Here is a 17,691-nt window from a genome sequence, read left to right on the forward strand (position 1 = left end):
CTCCTATGAACACCAGCCTCTGGATGGACCCCTGGGGGTGCTGGGTTGGATAACACACAGATCTCAGCACATGGACGTAGCCCATGCCCAACCCAGGGCAGCATTTCATTGTTCTCACTCGGAAAGCATCTCTTCCCACACTTTCTCTGGTCGGAGCACCAAGTCCAGGATGAGATTTTGAAACCCAGTGGAGATGGACACTTGGAACACCACAGTCTCTCCAGGATACCAGTCCTCTCTAGCTCAGGACGGAGAGCTCCGCTAACAAATGGTTTGAATTATAGGGAATTTGAATGTGTTCTCTTTTCTTGGACAGAGTCGATGCAATTATGAAATAACCCATTTTGAAAGTGTGTTGTCCAGATGCTGCTACAGCTGAGTCTTTTCACGAACAGCAGACTCCTGACCACTTCTTGTGGAGTCGCACCCCTGCATGAGCAGTGGACATCCATGATCTGAGAAAGGAGTCCAAAGTGAAATGGACACTATTGCATTGGAAATTCAGGCTATTGAAACCTAGAAAATCCTGATTGGGGAGGGGGCAGAGTTAATATTATTTAGAAAAGAAACAACAGCTGTTTAATGATACCTTAGGAATTAGAAAAATCTCGTAATTTGCCAAGATGAGCCAAATGTTGTGACATATTAAATGCTGACATTGAAACATGCTCTATTATGAGTTCCCCATGGCTTACTCACTTCGTTTTTTTAAAGGGGAAATTTTGGGGGGGGGGGTATAAGAATTTTCTATTCTTGGACTCAATCTAAATAATTTTCCCTCCTTCCTGCCTTCCAAGTGGTATTAAATCAAAGACCACTTTGAGCTGTGCAGAGAGGGGATAAGTCTCTCTAAAAATTAATTAATTAATTAAAAAAAAATCTCCTGCTCTGGCCTTAAAACTCAGAATGGCTGGAACAACACAATGGAAATCTTACAATAAAAGACTATTAATTTAGGCCTAAGGAACAAAATTGCATCAATGCCTTGACAAATACTTCTTAAAATTAAAATTGCATGTTTGCACATGGTGACTAGATTTGACTGTGTGAATATTTTTATGGCATTATAAGCCCCAGGGTCATGATGTACAAGATTTGCTAGAATGAAGAGGGAGAAATGTCCCACAGAGGTCCTTTTACTTCCCCGTTTCTCATAGACGGGATCACTGATCCCTTAACCTATATAAACTGAGCCACCATTGCCCACCCTCCCCGCCGTCCCATCCAAGGGTCCAGAGCAACTGGGTTCAGAGAGAGAAAGTATGCAAATAGTAATGGACTGTTCCTCCCACTCCTTCATAACCCCCTCCCTCCCTCTGGCTCCCCTCCCATCAAGGTCAATGCAGTGGGGTTTAGTATAATATTATGTCTTCCTTTTCATGTTGCTCAGAGTTCTAATATCCCCATTCTGTCACTCATGGCTATTGAGGATACTTTGTCCCCCAGGCTGTAACTAACTGAGGTGGGTGTTGTGATGTGCTCCCCAAATCCCCTTTCAGGTCAGAAGAACTTAATCCCCCAGCTGCTGGGAGTGCAGCCAGAAGATGGCCCTCAGCTATTTACCATTTTTGAGACTTGCTTCTGTTGGAGAAAAAGGTCTGGCCCAAATCCACACCTCCTTCCAGCAGCAACTGGCATCCGATGACCAATCAATATGGGAATATAAAGGCCTGACCCCCTCAGGTCTCATCCTGCAACTCAGGACAGTGCTGAGGAATTCTCCCAAGTCAGCCATGGCCTTTGCTGGGATAGCATCTCAGCTCCCATCTCTCTTTTCAGTCCCATTCCCATCTCTTCCTTTCACAGAAAAGTTGATCCCAAGAGCATTCCTGAGTATACCTCCTGTATTCTGATTTGAGTCACAGAATCTGCTTCCTGGGGAACCCACCCTGTGTCACCCATTCTCATACTGGCCCCCTTGTGGTAAGGTGGTGTCTGTACCTAAATCTTGAGTTTAACCGAGACCCCACTTTATCCCATCCCTGTCTCTGCACTTTGTAGAGCCAGGCTTCTGCTTGGGGAACTATGCTGAGATGGTCTGCCCTCCACTGAGGGTTAAGCTGCACCACTGCTGCACAAGGCCATGGTCAATAGCTGGATCTGCATGGCACATCAGCAGTTCCTACCTTCCCAGTAGGCAACGCCTTCACCTCCCCGTTGGCCCTGTGCTGGGCATCTGCCCGATGCCAGACAGGCCTTTGCTACCTCCTGCCCCCTTGAACCACTGTGCGTGCCTGGTTCACCCACTGGCTGAGCCTCTGCAATGAACAAGGCCTGTCCTGCTCTAAAGGGTGAATTGAGACCCAGCCTTTCTCCTTCCAGCACCACTTGACCCCCATCTCAACAAACACCCCTGTTTTGCAACAGATGACGCAGAGGGCTCGGTGGGATCTCAGAAGTGACGACTGAAACTCACATATTGTTTTGCTCCTTTGTAACCTGTGATTTTCAAGTCTTTGTAGGTCTGGCAGAAGGTGGGACAGAGGGGTTGCAGATGCACGGGGGGTGATATTAATGGAGTAAACTGCTCTTTTTTGGCTCTTAAAACGTTACAGCCGTAAACCAGCTGTAATGGAAAAAAATAAAAATCATTATATAAAGAAAATAAAAAATAAAGTGGTATGATATAAAAAATAAAATAAAAACTTTACAGAAGTTTGAAACTCAAGAAATCTTAATGTTTGTGATCTCGCCATTTTAACTCGGCACCAGCAATGCTGCATTGTGAGGAACGCTGCTGGCGCAAACATTCGTTACTTAGAGTTACCGAACAGCTACAGCTCACCTTTCTTTTCCTAAGTATTTAGTAATTCAGAATTTGCACTCCTACTTGTATTACCCCTAAGTAGTCTGAATCAGTGAGGTTTATATCCCAGATAGTTGCTTTCTTAACCATTCCCAGCTCATGACAGAAAGGGGCTTCTGTCCCACTTTGGTCTTCCTACTCAACCCTCCCTATGCTTCCACACTGAGGCATTTACAGCCACGTCTAGAAATAAAAGAGAACACAAGTGTGCTGATGATACATTTTTACATATTTGAGGTTTTTACATTTAAAGATGGTGGGATTAGCAAAGTCTTGGCCAAGCAAGCACCAGAACAGCCTTGCAGAGGGAATGTGGTGTAGGAAGCAGAGAAGGGCCTGGCTTCCTCTGCCTCTCTCCATCTTTGTCCCCAGGGGGCATAGGCTGTTTTCTGCTTCCAACGCCACAGTCTTTTTTTTCCAGATTATCCTTGTGCTCACTTAACCAAGATTTCACTAACATAAAACTGTTCTCTGTGTCTGTGAACAATTCTGTCTTCCAACCACATGTACTGCGAAGAGATTCTCATTTCCAAATGGCCTCTCCTTTTCCCTCTATTCAAATCATGCCTGTCCGTCAACGCCAACTCAGAGCCCCACTTCCTGCACAAAGCTTTCCCAGCTCCTGACTTTCAAGAAAGGGGTAAAGGTGGCTGGAATCCAGTGAGCTTGGCATCCGTCCCTCGTGAATTCCAGAAATGGATTATTGAATAGATGATTAATGAGCAAGTGCAAAAGAAAGTGCTGATTGCTAAGAGGTTGTGTAGATCCACCGCATTGAATTCATTATATTCTTGGGGACAGTTCAATTTAAAACAATGAATGTTAATGGGTATTTCTCATGTTGCACACCAGGCACTGTATTAAGCATTCTGGAGAATACAGGACAAGACGAAAGCCAGTACGATCTGATAGAGATATTATATGAGAGGAAAATAATGGAAGACCAGATTCCATTAGGAGTTTAATATCAACCAGGGGGGAAAGCCTTTTGAGGTAAGAGAGTTCCTTCTCTTACCTAGTATTACTCAACACTGCAATCCCTAACAGAGAGGAGAAAATAAAATACAGCCATACCTCATTCAATGGTACTTCAGAGATAATTGCATTTTTTTACAAATTGAAGGTTTGTGGCACCCCAGTGTCAAGTCTATCAGCATCATTTTTCCAACAGAATTCGCTCACTTCATGTCTCTGTGTCACATTTTGGTAATTCTCACGGTATTGCGAACTTCATTACTACTGTATTTGTTATGGTGATCTGTGATTAGCGATATTTGATGTTACTGCCATGATTTGTTGAAGGCTCAGGTGATAGCATTTTTTAGTGATGTAATATTTTTAAATTAAGTTATATACATTGTTTTTTAAGACAAAATGCTATTGCACACTCAATAGACTACAGTATAGTATAAATATAACTTTTATATGCACTGGGAAGCCAGAAAATTCATGACTCACTTCATTGTGATATTTGCTTTATTGCAGTGATCTGGAACCGAACCCAAAATATCTCTGAGGTCTGCCTGTACCTGCTTATTAGGTGTGAATGACTTGTATAATGGAGCACAAAGTGTAGTTCCAGAACTATCTCAGTGGATTGAAATGACAGAAGAAAATCCATTTTTCTCAATAATAAACAGAAATAAATGTAAAATCTTAAAAGTTTAATGAAAAATCAGTAGTGTACCAGAAGAATGTTTATGATGTGGAGTTCAATTTAAAAGCAGAAACCTGCATGCCTAAGCTATGATTAAGTGTATATAAAACTCCCACATGGATTATTTTTGAGTATGTATAATCAATTGCTCCAACACAAATTAGGAGCACTTCATAACTGTTCAGGTTAAAAACAGTTTATAGGGGTTTTAGTTAATCACAGGGTCAAAAGAAGATAGCAATATGCTGTCCCATGAAAAGGTAGCAACTAGCTCACAAAACTAATGAAACTATCTGCCACATTAAGTATAGCGTTCAAATCAAAAGTAATGATATGGGAGTTCCCGTCGTGGCGCAGTGGTTAACGAATCCGACTAGGAACCATGAGGTTGCGGGTTCCGTCCCTGCCCTTGCTCAGTGGGTTAACGATCCGGCGTTGCCGTGAGCTGTGGTGTAGGTTGCAGACGCGGCTCGGATCCCACGTTGCTGTGGCTCTGGCGTAGGCCGGTGGCTACAGCTCCAATTCGACCCCTAGCCTGGGAACCTCCATATGCCGCGGGAGCGGCCCAAGAAATAGCAACAACAACAACAGCAACAACAACAAAAAGACAAAAAAAAAAAAGTAATGATAGTTCACTCTATTGGCGTGGCCAGATTTACCCTGTGTCAAAAAGGCTATTCGATTTTAAGAGGACATTAGCACCCATCAGGAAGAGATTCGTTAAATCAGTTATAGTAATCCCCACAATGGAAACCCAGTTGCTGTTAAAGTGATCATGTGTAGCTACACTTACCAACATGGAGAGATGCCCATGACATGTTATTTAATGAGAGGGGAAAGCGGGTTACAGGAGAACCTGTATAATATCATCCAGTTTATGTAAAGTTAATGCGTGTCTATATTTTTTAACATTCTTGAATTTTTAAAATGCATGTTTGAGCAGTTCTCTCATGGCTAAGCAGATTAAGGATCCAGCGTTGTCAGTGTTGTGGCTCTGGTTATGGCTGTGCCTCTGGTTTGATTCCTGGGCCCAGGAACTTCTACATGCCGTGGGTATGGCCAAAATAAATGAATAAATTTTAAAAGTGCATATTTCTTAACATGAAAATTTGAGAGACAGGACTATTCTGCCTCCACAAAAGATTGTTGGAGAGGGCAGGCAGACGGGAAGGAGTGCGTGGCTGTAACCCTCAGATAACTCCATCTAGCAGAGGAGGCAGTAGGCTTAGAGTTGCCGCCTACTCACTGTTCCCACTGTGCAATGTAAACTGAACACTGGCTTTGCGTCCATCACCAGGCGATGCACTAAGACCATACAGGTGAGCAAGGCGCTGTGTGTGTGCCTCTAGGAAGAGGAGGAGAGACGGCTTATTTGTTTCCTGTGGCTGTCATAACAAATGACTACAATCTTGGTAGCTATAAACAACAGAATTTTACTTTCTCACAGTTTTAAAAGCCAAGATCTTGATCTTGATCAAGTCTGAGATCAAGGTTTGGATCAGGCCATACCCCCTGCAAAGGCTAAAGGGGAGACTCTCTCCCAGCTTCTGGTGGCTGTTGGCATTCCTCCGCCCCAGTCTGTCTCATCTCACGTGGCCTTCTCTTCTGTGTCTGTATCAAATCTCCTTCTGCCTCTCTCTTCTAAGGACACTTGTCATTGGATTTAGGACCCATCCAAGTAATCCAGGATGATCTCACTCTGAAATCCTTAGTTATATATACAAAGACCAATATCACCAAAGAAGATTATATTCACAGGTTCCTGGTGGACAACTTTTTTTTGGGGGGGGGGCAGAGGGCAATCATTCAACCCACTACAAATGGCTAAACAAGTACTTGAAATATATAGTCTTTCTGGATGTCTGTGCAAGAAGGGGCAGAGAATAAAGTAGAGGAAAGGGTGCTTAGGCGGATATATTGGGATTTAGATATTTGCTTATGTATCTGCAACCCCACTAGACCATGCATTCTCAGTAGGGGTGCTTTTCTTCCCACAGGGCAGAAATTCATTCTGGAAAAGCAAAAGGACCTTTTTTATTTTAAAAACACAAATATACATATGGTATATAATTAGATATATAGTATATCTATTATGTTAAAATTTCATATCCTTCAGCTAGGAGACCTAGCTCATCCTCTGGGATAGTTTCTTATCTATGATATTAAATTTCATGGAGGCTGCCACTTAAGAAAAAAAATGTCTGAAAAGACTTCTTAAGAGAATAATAATGAGGAAAAAAGGTTGAGGAATCTTGAACTAGACCAGAACCACGACAAAACCAAAGACCATCTCATAGCCATCAACCTGTAGACAAAGTACTTAGTAACTGTTAGTTGATTAAACGAACAAATGGATGAAGCTTTAGGGAAACAAATTTGGCCTTCTTAGTGAGGAGAAGCATTCTACAGAGAAAACTGACTAGTAGTGAACTAGAGCTGCCCCAGGAATGTTAAGTACTCTTTCCTTGGAAGTATTCAAGTAGAGATAAGTGAGGATTTTCATCTGATAAATGTCTGAATGAGTATAGAAGTATTTGGTAAGCTTCATCAGTACATGACACACAAATGTCACAATACCATAAAGACCATGGGGTATTTGCTCAGCTGCTTTGGCTTCTAGACAAGCCAAGTTTGGTTATTGTGGTTCTCCATGTCAATGACTGACCAGATGTAAGCCATAGCCATCACTTTAGCCCACCTAGAAAGGAAATACAGCGGCCTAATGAAAACTGGTACTGTTGCTTTCAACTTGTCCTTCAGCTAGGAGATCTAGCCCATTGTCTGGGGTGGTTTCTTTTGCTGCTTCACTTTCACTATTCTATTTTGCAAAAAATAACCCTAAGGATACTACAAATTCAATGAATTAGCGAAGAGTGAGAATCAGCGATAAGGCAAATTTTTCCCTTCAATCTGCCATTGACAACATTTCCAATCCGATTTAGCTGGAAAGCGCTGGGGCGGGGCCGGGTTAGGGCGTTAATATCATTAGAAAAGATCCCACTGCTAAAGCAAATTAAGGAAAACAAAGGCAAGGTTCTGTCTATAGCATTTGCTGAAAGACTAGATTTTTTAAAAAATTAAGTCATATTTACATAAGGAGATGGTTCAACTCTCCTCTCAATTATTGAGAAACTGGGTAAGATAATTGATCAAAGAGTCTATAAATTTAAGTCACTTAAAGCAGCTGGTGTTTCACAGTCGATGTGTAAGATACCAAGGAAACCTTCAAAACAGGAAATATCAGACTCAACTCTAGAGAGTCAGGCTGTGGTGAATTTGTACTTTTTGGTTTTGCACAATGATTTGCAGATGTCTTCTGAAACCTGTGGCCAAGAGCGGGCGGCTTGGGCCATGCTCAGCCTTCCCTGGACCTAATCTTGCAGGCACCCAGAGCAGGAGCAGCCCCATGGAGTTGCTTAGCTGCTGCCCGAACAGGATGAACTGGTGAGAAAGGTGTTTCAAATTAGTCTCTCCTTAAGCGAAAACAGCTCACAAAGCCATCGGTTTAAAAAGTACTTAAGCATCTGCTCTTATTGAATGTGTTTGGTTTGGTTTTACTTCTCCGACCAGAGCCGCATGGGATGGCACAGCCAAAGTAGTGAGGTCTCCGCCTGCCTTAACAGGAGAATTTATGCCCCTCAGCCCTGTTAACACCGTAAGATGCCAAGGGCATAAATCGTCACATTAAATGCAGAGAATTGCAGTTTTATCATTGACAAAGAGCTGCACCCTTTCATGGCTAAAACCTGACACAAGATTTCTCACTCTGGGGAACTTTATCCAACAGGAGGAGGGAAAAAATTGGCTCCAAAATCTCACACACCATATTCCAGCAATTTGATTTTGAAAAAAAAAAAGAAAAAGTTAAACAAGTTGGCAGTAGGTCAAAAATATCACCATTCTGATTTTTATGAATGTTTAAAATTTGAATCTGGGTTTGTTTTCTGAGTGTAGGAGCCTTGGGCCCAGAGCCAACTTGAGAATCAACAGCCCCAATTCAAAGTCTCTTCTCCCCAATGTCACCCCATCTTGTAGCTGGAAGGCCAAGGGGAGGGTGAACTCCCCACGGACCGACGCTTCTGGAAACACAATCACAAATTCAGCCCCCTCTCCAGCTTATGACCTGTTAGCAGCACAACTACAACCATCTCCATAATGAAGAACAGAAAATGACACAGAAAAGGGAGACATAGTGATTTTAGCCAGTAGATTCAACAGTCATCATTATTTCGTGATACAAGGATGATTGCTCCTTTTCTGCGAGAAACTTTCCCATGTGCTAATCCGTATTAATCCATTAGAAGGGGAATATGTATTCACATAAGAAATATATCCTGGACCTTAGAAAATAAACCGCTAAGATATTCCTTTGAACAGAGAGCTTCGCTGGTTACACTCAAGTGTTTCCAGACATCAAATCAAAAATACCTCAGAAAGGCTAGTGTCAGTCACAGACAGAATTCTACTGGCTTCACCAAAAATGTATTTGCATATAGCTCTCTAGGAATGTCACTCATCACATTACGATGGATGTGGTGACAGCCAAGAGTCCCGTCAATACCCTAAGCAGTGTTTTTCAAAGTGTGGATTACAGAAGTATACCCTTTCAAACACTCTGCCAGGTGATTAATTTTGATAAAGTTTGCGAAGCACTTCCGAAAGCGGAGCGTCTGCTGGTAGTATATGCGGTACATTCAGAAGGACTTTGCCTCAACTTGGGCGAATCTGTACAGACAATAAACACTCAGCAAATCTTATTGTCATTGGAAACAAGTATTTAAGAGCCTTTTGGCAGTAAGGGCATTTTTTTTTTGCCTTTTTAAAATTTATTTATTTATTTTTTATTTCTTTCTTAGGGCTGCAGGTGCAGCATATGGAAGTTCCCAGGCTAGGGATCGAATCGGAGCTATAGCTACCAACCAACAACACAGCCACAGCAATGCGGGATCCGAGCCGCATCTGCGACCTACACCATGGTTTATGGCAACTCCAGATCCTCGACCCACTGAGCAAGGCCAAGGATAGAACCCGAATCCTCGTGGATACTAGTCAGATTCATTCCCACTGTACCACAACGGGAGCTCCAGTAAGGGCATCTGAATGGAAAAGAAAAAAAGCCAGGTGGAAACCCAGCCACACCTTAAAAATACATAGCATTTAGGCACTCTCACACTTTGGCTGAAGACTTTTCTCTTGCCGTGGATACTTGAAACTATTTGAAAGTGAGGTCTGCACCTCACCAAAAATACAAAGGAGGCTTAGTCATAACCTTTTGTCTGTTCTAATTGCTCTGTGTTTCTTAGTTCCTTTTTTGTGGCCAACCATAGGCATGGCATGTAATAAAAATAAAGTTTGTAAATTGAATCTTATTAAAAAGGAAGCTAAAACCATTGAGGACATCAGGCTTATATTGAAGACAGTTACAGAAAGCTGCCATCCAAAGAATGGCTTGCCCTCATCCCCTCCTCAGAGTTCACTGGATATAGCAGACAACTGACTCTGGTTTGCAGGAAATCCAAGAAGCAGATAGGAGGCGGGTCTACATGTTTGAAGGGTGTCAGAGTTATTTAAACAGTATCCTTCAAAACAGGAACACTTATACTTTTATTTTTTGATCTTTAAGCTGGTTATTATGATGGATTATGAGAACAGAAGCTAAATGTAATAAGGGGTCTGAACAAAACCAGACTCATTTTTTTTTAGAAAAGGAAATGGAATATAAAGTAACTCATCCTCAGATCGAGCCTCTAAGAAGCCATCTTATCTGCCACAAATCAGGCCTCATAAACAATTTCTAATACCTGTGTTAGCATTTCCTCTCTCAGGGGAAGGAGTAAAAGTTATTCCAGTGAAATTCTGCAAACCTATGCTTATAGATGTTAAAAACTGGAAGAATGTTTTTGCAGGACTCTTCAGCAGGATGTGTGGCCACCGTAAATAGGAAAATGAAAGAAAAAATTAAAAGTTCTCTAAAGGTTGCACTACAAAAGCAACAGAAATGCCAAACATGAAAGAACTGGGAAGAGCCGAGACAAAAGAGAAATAACTGTTAATGTGTCTTAACACATACTACAGCAGTATATATGCAATATATATGTATATATGTGTAAATATGTATGTGTGTGTATATATGTGTATATATATATACATGTAAACTTTTAATTATAGTAACCAATTGTTATCAAAAACCTACCATGTTCAAGGGACACTGCTGACTTATAGATGAGTTTTAAGGCTATATATTTAAATTTCATTTCTTTTTAAGCACCATTGTGTTTTATGACAGTAAAATGAACCAGGTCATTAAGTCACTCTGAGATACATGACAAAATGCAGATTCACAGATTTGAAGCTTTTCTTAAAGCCGAAATGTATAACTCTTGGTGTGGTTATCACATAACATGCCAGAGAGAAGTAAGCGTTGCTTACTTGATTATGCCTACTCTGTATTTCAGAATCAGAGTCAGACAAAGTCTACCAAATACGGTGTCTATACGTTTATCCACATATATCTACCTAGAACATTGTTTAACTTGGGACTGCGTGGAGACTTCAAAAGGGTATATGAAAATGACTGAGCCCTAATTCTAGAATAAGAATTATACATAGTACAGGTACATAGATACACTGACATATAACACACTCTAAAGTTTAATGAAAACAAATATGTCTAGAGCAGAGACACGTGATCTAGGATAATAGCCATGAGGTCAGATATTCTGGTCATTGGTGTATCCACAGCATTTCAGCATTGTGCCTGACATAGCCTAGATACTCAGTAAACATTTGCTAGATGAACAAATGAAAGAATGACCACAAATGGATGAATATCTACTGGAAAGCTGTAAGTGGTTACTTTGGAACAACACTAGGGCTGGTTGCATGGATTCTCGAGTGAATTTAGTGTGGCCACAGAGACACTCTGTGTGCCAGGAGATTGGCCAGGATCGATGAGCACATCTCAAACCCATATCTTGTTTACAAGACACCATTCTTTACTAGAAGGAATGAAAGTTCTTGAAGAAATGACTGATTCCAGAGTATAAAATGAAGTATAAAATGAGCCTGGGAGTTCCTGTTGTGGCTCAGCAGGTTAAGAACCTGACATAGTTTCTGTGTGGATGTAGGTTTCAATCCCTAACCTCACTCAGTAGGTTAAGGATCTGGTGTTGCTGCAAACTGTGATGTAGGCTGCAGATGTGGCTTGGATCTGGCGTTGCTGTGACTGTGGCATAGGCTGGCACCTGCAGCTCCAGTTTGGCCCCTAGCCCGAGAACTTCCATATACAGCAGGTGTGGCTGTTTTTTAAAAAAAAAAAAAATTGATTAAAAATAAATAAAATGAGGAGTTCGCGTCGTGGCTCAGTGGTTAACGAATCCGACTAGGAACTATGAGGTTGCAGGTTTGATCCCTAGACTCGCTCAGTGGGTTAAGGATCAGGTGTTGCCATAAGCTATGGTGTAGGTGGCAGATGCGGCTCGGATTCTGCGTTGCTGTGGCTCTGGCATAGGCTGGCAGCTACAGCTCCTATTAGACCCCTAGCCTGGGAACCTCCACATGCCGTGGATGCGGCCCTAGAAAAAGATAAATAAATAAATAAATAAATAAATAAATAAATAAATAAATAAATAAAATGAGCCTGAAACATCTTTTTGTGCCAGAACATAATAATGTATGCAAAGTATAACAGAGGCATCTCTAAAGGACAGAGGAAGCGACTTGAAGGGACTCCTGATGACCAAGTCTGGAACAATTTGAGCAGCAAAATGAATAATGCTAGCAATTGATTATAAAACATCAAATAAAATAGGAATTCATGATTCCGTAGTGATATAAATAATAAATGTAGCATTTAAGCCAATATCTGAATGAGAAGAAGCAACTGAATGAGATCCATCATGAGAATTCTGGGCAGGGGAAACAACTATGACAAGGGTGCCTTGGTTAAGATGACCTTGGCATGTTTGAGGAAGAGAGAAAATCAGTGTGGCTAAAGTATGCAGATGGGCACATGAAGAGCTTTGTGAGGTCAGTGGAGACCTTGAGAGGTGTCTAGAGCAGGAAGAGTTCATAGTCAGCACAAGAAGTTTGGTTTTTACTTGCAGTGTCAGAGGAAGACTTTGGAATTTTTTAAGCATGCTCTGATTTAGATTTTTTTTTTCAGGGCTGCACCCTCGGCATATGGAGGTTCCCAGGCTAGGGGTCTAATCGAAGCTACAGCTGCCAGCCTACGCCACAGCCACAGCAACGCAGAATCCAGGCCACATCTGTGACCTACACCACAGCTCATGGCAACACCTGATCCTTAACCCACTAAGCGAGGCTAGGGATCAAACCTGCAACCTCATGGTTCCTAGTCAGATTCATTTCCTCTGTGCCACGACGAGAACTCCTAGTTTTTTCTTTCTTTTTTAGATACACAGCTCTCTGGCTGCTATGTAAAGAAAGGATTATGATGGTACAAGAGTGGAAGGAAAGAAATTAATTGGGAAGTTATTGCAGTTGCGGTCTAGAGAGGAGGATGGCACATGGTAGAGCAGTGGTATTGGAAGTGGAAAAAGCAGGCAGTTTAGGGATGTATTCTGAAGGAAGTGTTGACAGTTCTTGCTGATAGATTTGACATGAAAGTAAAGAAGAGAAAATCAAGATAATTCCTGGATTTTGGGCTTCAGCAGCTAGGTGGATGTCAGGGCTGCTTACTGAGCTGGGATGGTTTGGAAAGAAGCAGATCTTGGAGGCAAGAAGAATATCTGCGGTTCTGTTCCGATAGCCATGATAAGTTTCAACTTCCTATCAAAGATCCATGTGATGATGTCATATGGACAGTTGGCTATAGAAACCCTGAAATTCTCAGTAAAGTTCAGAGCTATTGACACAGACTTGGGAATCATTGGTGAGTAGGCTATATTGAAGACCTTGAAGTTAGATAAGATCACCCACAGGAAAAAATATCGCTAGGGATTAGATGAGAACCCAAAAATGTGCTCCAGAAACCTCTAGCACTTAGAGATTGTCTAGGAAGGAGAAGGAGCAATGAAGGAGACAGAGAAGGAATAGCCAGTAAGTAAGAGGAAGACCAGGAGTACGTGGCATCAGAAGTCAAGATGTATTTTAAAGGGATTTTTAAAAGGAAGAACAGCCATATAATGTAAGACCATATGTTTGGTAACATGGAGGTAACCATGTCCTTGACAAGAGCAGTCTCAGGAGGAGTAATGGGGACAGAAACCCAACTGGAGTGAGCTAAGCAGAGATTGTGAGACAAGAAAGTGGAGTCAGTAGCTGTAGGCAACTCTTTAAGAACTTGCTAGGAAGGGAAGCAAAGAAATGGAGCAGAAGCTAAATTAAATGGATCAGAAAGATAAATGGAGTCGAGGAAGGTTTTTTATTTTATTGTTTAGGCAGGAGATACTAATATTAGAGCACGTTTTTTTATCTAGTTGTGTATCCCCTAGACATTTGTGATGCAGTGTTACAAGAGAGGAGATATGTCAAGTCAATGAACTGAAAAGTAAAGCAACAGCTGCTGAGTACAAATCAGTCTTGATAGGATGGAGCAGAGACACTTTATTATGATACAAGGTGGGAAGGGAAGGAGTATGCATAGATTAGCTGATGGGAAAAACAAGAGAACTCCTACCTGGCTGCTTCTGTTTTTTCAATGAAGAATGAAACAGGTCACAGGGTAAGAATAGGCAGAAGGTGAGGAGGAGAAGGTATAAAATAGTAACTTTGAAGAGTGGGAAAGTGAAGTAAATGCTGCTATGCTATCAACCTGTCCATTTGAGATTTGAGACCAAGAGTTTAAAGTGACAACAGTCAGCACAGGTGTGAGTTTTCCTCCAGCCGAGTGCTAGCACAGTTATGTTTTTAACCAGAATTGGACCCTACTAGCCATGTTCAGTGGGGATGAATAAGCAAGAATTAAGGAGGTTAATGACGTCCATAATAATGAAACATGACTGTGGAGAGAAGTGAGGGCACCAGGGGAGGCGACTGAAAGTGATGGTAAATGCTTTGGAAAACTCAGCAAGGTCAATAAACTGCTAGTGAGTGCTAAACTAGGTGAGCTAAAGGACAGAAGGAATGTGGTCTTGGTAGTGAACGGCCGTGGACGATGAAAGACCAGATCATTGGTTGAAGAACTGTGAGACCAAGTTTAATTACAAGATAAACTCATTTTGAAATTCAGTAATATCTCAGTTTGCCAAATGGACTCTCTTTTTCCATGTTCCCCTGATCCTTCCTAAGACTAAGAAGAATATTTAGAAAAGAGTGAAATACAAGGTAAATGGTCTGAAAAAAAATTATTTCTACTAAGGAAGTAGTGCTGATTTGATCTGATTTTTAAAATCAGTTAATTTTGTGTTACCCAGTGACCCAATATTTCCCTTCAGAATCCTTTTCTCAGGGAACACACTGTGGAAAATGTTGACCTAATGCTTTTGGTTAGGAGAGCATAAAGATCTTGGTGAAAGTTACTTTATAACTATATCTCTGGGGTAGACCAGTTGGTGAATAGTACCTTTTAACCTGCCCTGCGTTTCACAAATGGATAAAATGACTTACCCAGTTTGTGTTGGCCTCACCACAACTGAGAGCAAAATCCAGTTTCTACCTCTTAAACCAATCCCTTGATAATCAAAACGAGGCTTTAACTCACTGCTAAGGAGTTCCACGGCTCTTCTATTTTCAGGGCTGGCTTCATGGACCTGTGACGCAGGGCTCTAAGCTCAGAAGGGGGCCCACACTTGAGGCTTTAATGTTCTGTGGTCACTATCTTTAAAAAATCTTAATAATTTGTCTTTTAATACTTTTTTTTTTTTTTTTGTAAGTGAGGTCCTGTGGGACAATGAAGCATTCGCCAGAGTTTGGAACCTCTGCTCATGTGCAGCCCCTCCTTCCCCTCCCACTATTCTGCCTCCCCAGAAAGGGCTCTCTGCCATCCTGCAGAGAGGATGGGTTCGAGTTAGGGGCCCATTTACAAAGGCCCCAGGCCTTTGTGAGGGTCTACACTCACTACAGGAATATCCTTGCGTTTGTGTGTGTTATTAGGTAGCAAGTAAAGAACACCATGATAGAGAGGCCACAAAAGAAAGGAGAAGGCTTTTCTCCTGACTTTTGGACAAGAGGCCCTGCAATTTCATTTTGCAGTGTGCCTACAAATTATGTAGCCAGCCCTGGCCATTGCATATGATGATGATGGAGACAATGGTGGTGAAGGAGGGGAGGAGGAGGAGAAGAAGAAAAACGGGGGGAGGAAAGGGATAAGAGAAAAGAGGAAGAAGACGAATGCTTTTACTAAAAAGTTAATGCTTTTATAGCACTAACTGTAAGGCAGTGTTCCAAGTGCTTTATTTAAGCCTCTCAACAGCCCTTTGAGATAAGTTCTGTAATTGTTTCATTTCACAGATGAGGTGAAAGCGCAGCCCAGAGAGGTTAAGTAACTTGCCCAGGGGGTCCCAGGTGGTAAGTGGTAGTGCCAGGATTCAGACCCAGGGTCCGTGTTATCTATGCTTTTCCCATTCCACCTCTCTGGGTTTTTTAATCAATTATAGATACTAGTACTTGCATCTTTATTAACCTTTAAATATGTTATTTTTATATAAAACTTCCAGAATATGAATTCATTTTGCTTATGTTTGCCCTCCTACACATAAATCTTTATTTTTCTAATTATTTCCTACTTCACGTAAGGACTGTCATCTGCTTTAGTAACCCACACCTAATGAAAGTGCTGAATAATCTTGGCTCTGCCGTGTAAAGTGAGAGTTCTAATTTTTAAAACGTTGTCTTTACAGATATAGGCAAGCATAATTTATTCACTCACCAGTAATTCACCATAGACTATGTTGAGAATATGGGCCTGCACTTAGCCTGAAACCTTAATGTAGAACAGTTGTCATGCCATTTCCTAAATCCTGAAACTAGGTATTTACTCAAGATAGAAATATTGAGAGTTCCCTCCGTGGTTCAGCTGTTAACAAACCCTACTAGGATCCATGAGAATTCGGGTTCGATCCCTGGCCTTGCTCAGTGGGTTAAGGATCCAGTGTTGCCATGAGCTGTTGTGTAGGTCTCAGACAGGGCTTGGATCTGGCATGGCTGTGGCTGTGGTGTAGGCCTGCAGCTGTAGCTCTGATTTGACCCCTAGCCTGGAAACCTCCATATGCCTTGGGTGTGGCTCTAAAATAGAAGAAAAAAAAAAATCTTTATGCAAATAAGGCCCTTAGGATTCAGGCAGGATCCAGAGCTAGAATTCAGCAGAGAAAGAGAGAAGCCTAACAAGGAAATCTATGGCACTAGACTCCTATGTGGCCAATGTTTTTGTCTAGGTTTCTTTTCCAAACTCCTGGCTTTTATCTCTGCAACCACCAGCTTTCCTGAGACCCTCTGGTATTTAAGACTTCTGGATTCCCTATTATGGCATTTCCTTCTCTTTGAGAAGGGAATCATTTCCTCATCAGACATCAACACTCTTTATAATCCGTGCTGGGTATATGGGGTTGGTTATATCAAGATTACGTTAGAGGGGAAGAAATGTAGTAAAGCCTTGTAGAGGAGAATTATTTCCATTAAGATAAATATTAAAAAGTGTAGCTACCATACTAGACCCCTGCCACTCAAAAGCTTTGATCAATTAATACTGTCTCCAAACACATGGGATAACGCTTGGGATAGACTATGTAAATAATAACTGAGGAAGCAAGCTCCCAACTGATGCCTCTACTCTTTATGGTGCTAGTCCTGAAAATGAAAAAAATTGTGAAGTGTTTCCACGTGGGTGGTGGATTGAGCAGTGGAGAAGAGTATAGTGGAGGGTTCAGCCATATCCACCTCTGTCAACTCCAAATACACAGGAGACCACATGCAGATTGAGAGCCAGAAGTGGCTTTTCCAGGAACATCTGAAGGTCCAGCCTCCTCTTTTGTCCTTTGATCAGAGAGTAACAAAGAAAATGCTCTCTACCCTCTATTAAGAATATTGCAAATCACACCTTCACTCTTTACTCAAGGCTACCCTGTAACTTATTAACATTGGTAAAAATAATCCAACTTATGGGTAAAAGTATCCTATGTAAATGAGTCATATAAGTGAAGAATCAATAAGGCACACAGGGATTAATACCTAAGTCGCACAATCCCTCTTGGCCTCACCAATGAGCAAAACCTAGAGGTCATTGTTCAGTTGCCTTTGACCCAGAGGCCTTCTCTATGAACCAGGTAAT

The sequence above is a fragment of the Phacochoerus africanus genome, chromosome 16, assembly GCF_016906955.1.
Source record: "Phacochoerus africanus isolate WHEZ1 chromosome 16, ROS_Pafr_v1, whole genome shotgun sequence".
Classification (NCBI taxonomy): Eukaryota; Metazoa; Chordata; class Mammalia; order Artiodactyla; family Suidae; genus Phacochoerus; species Phacochoerus africanus.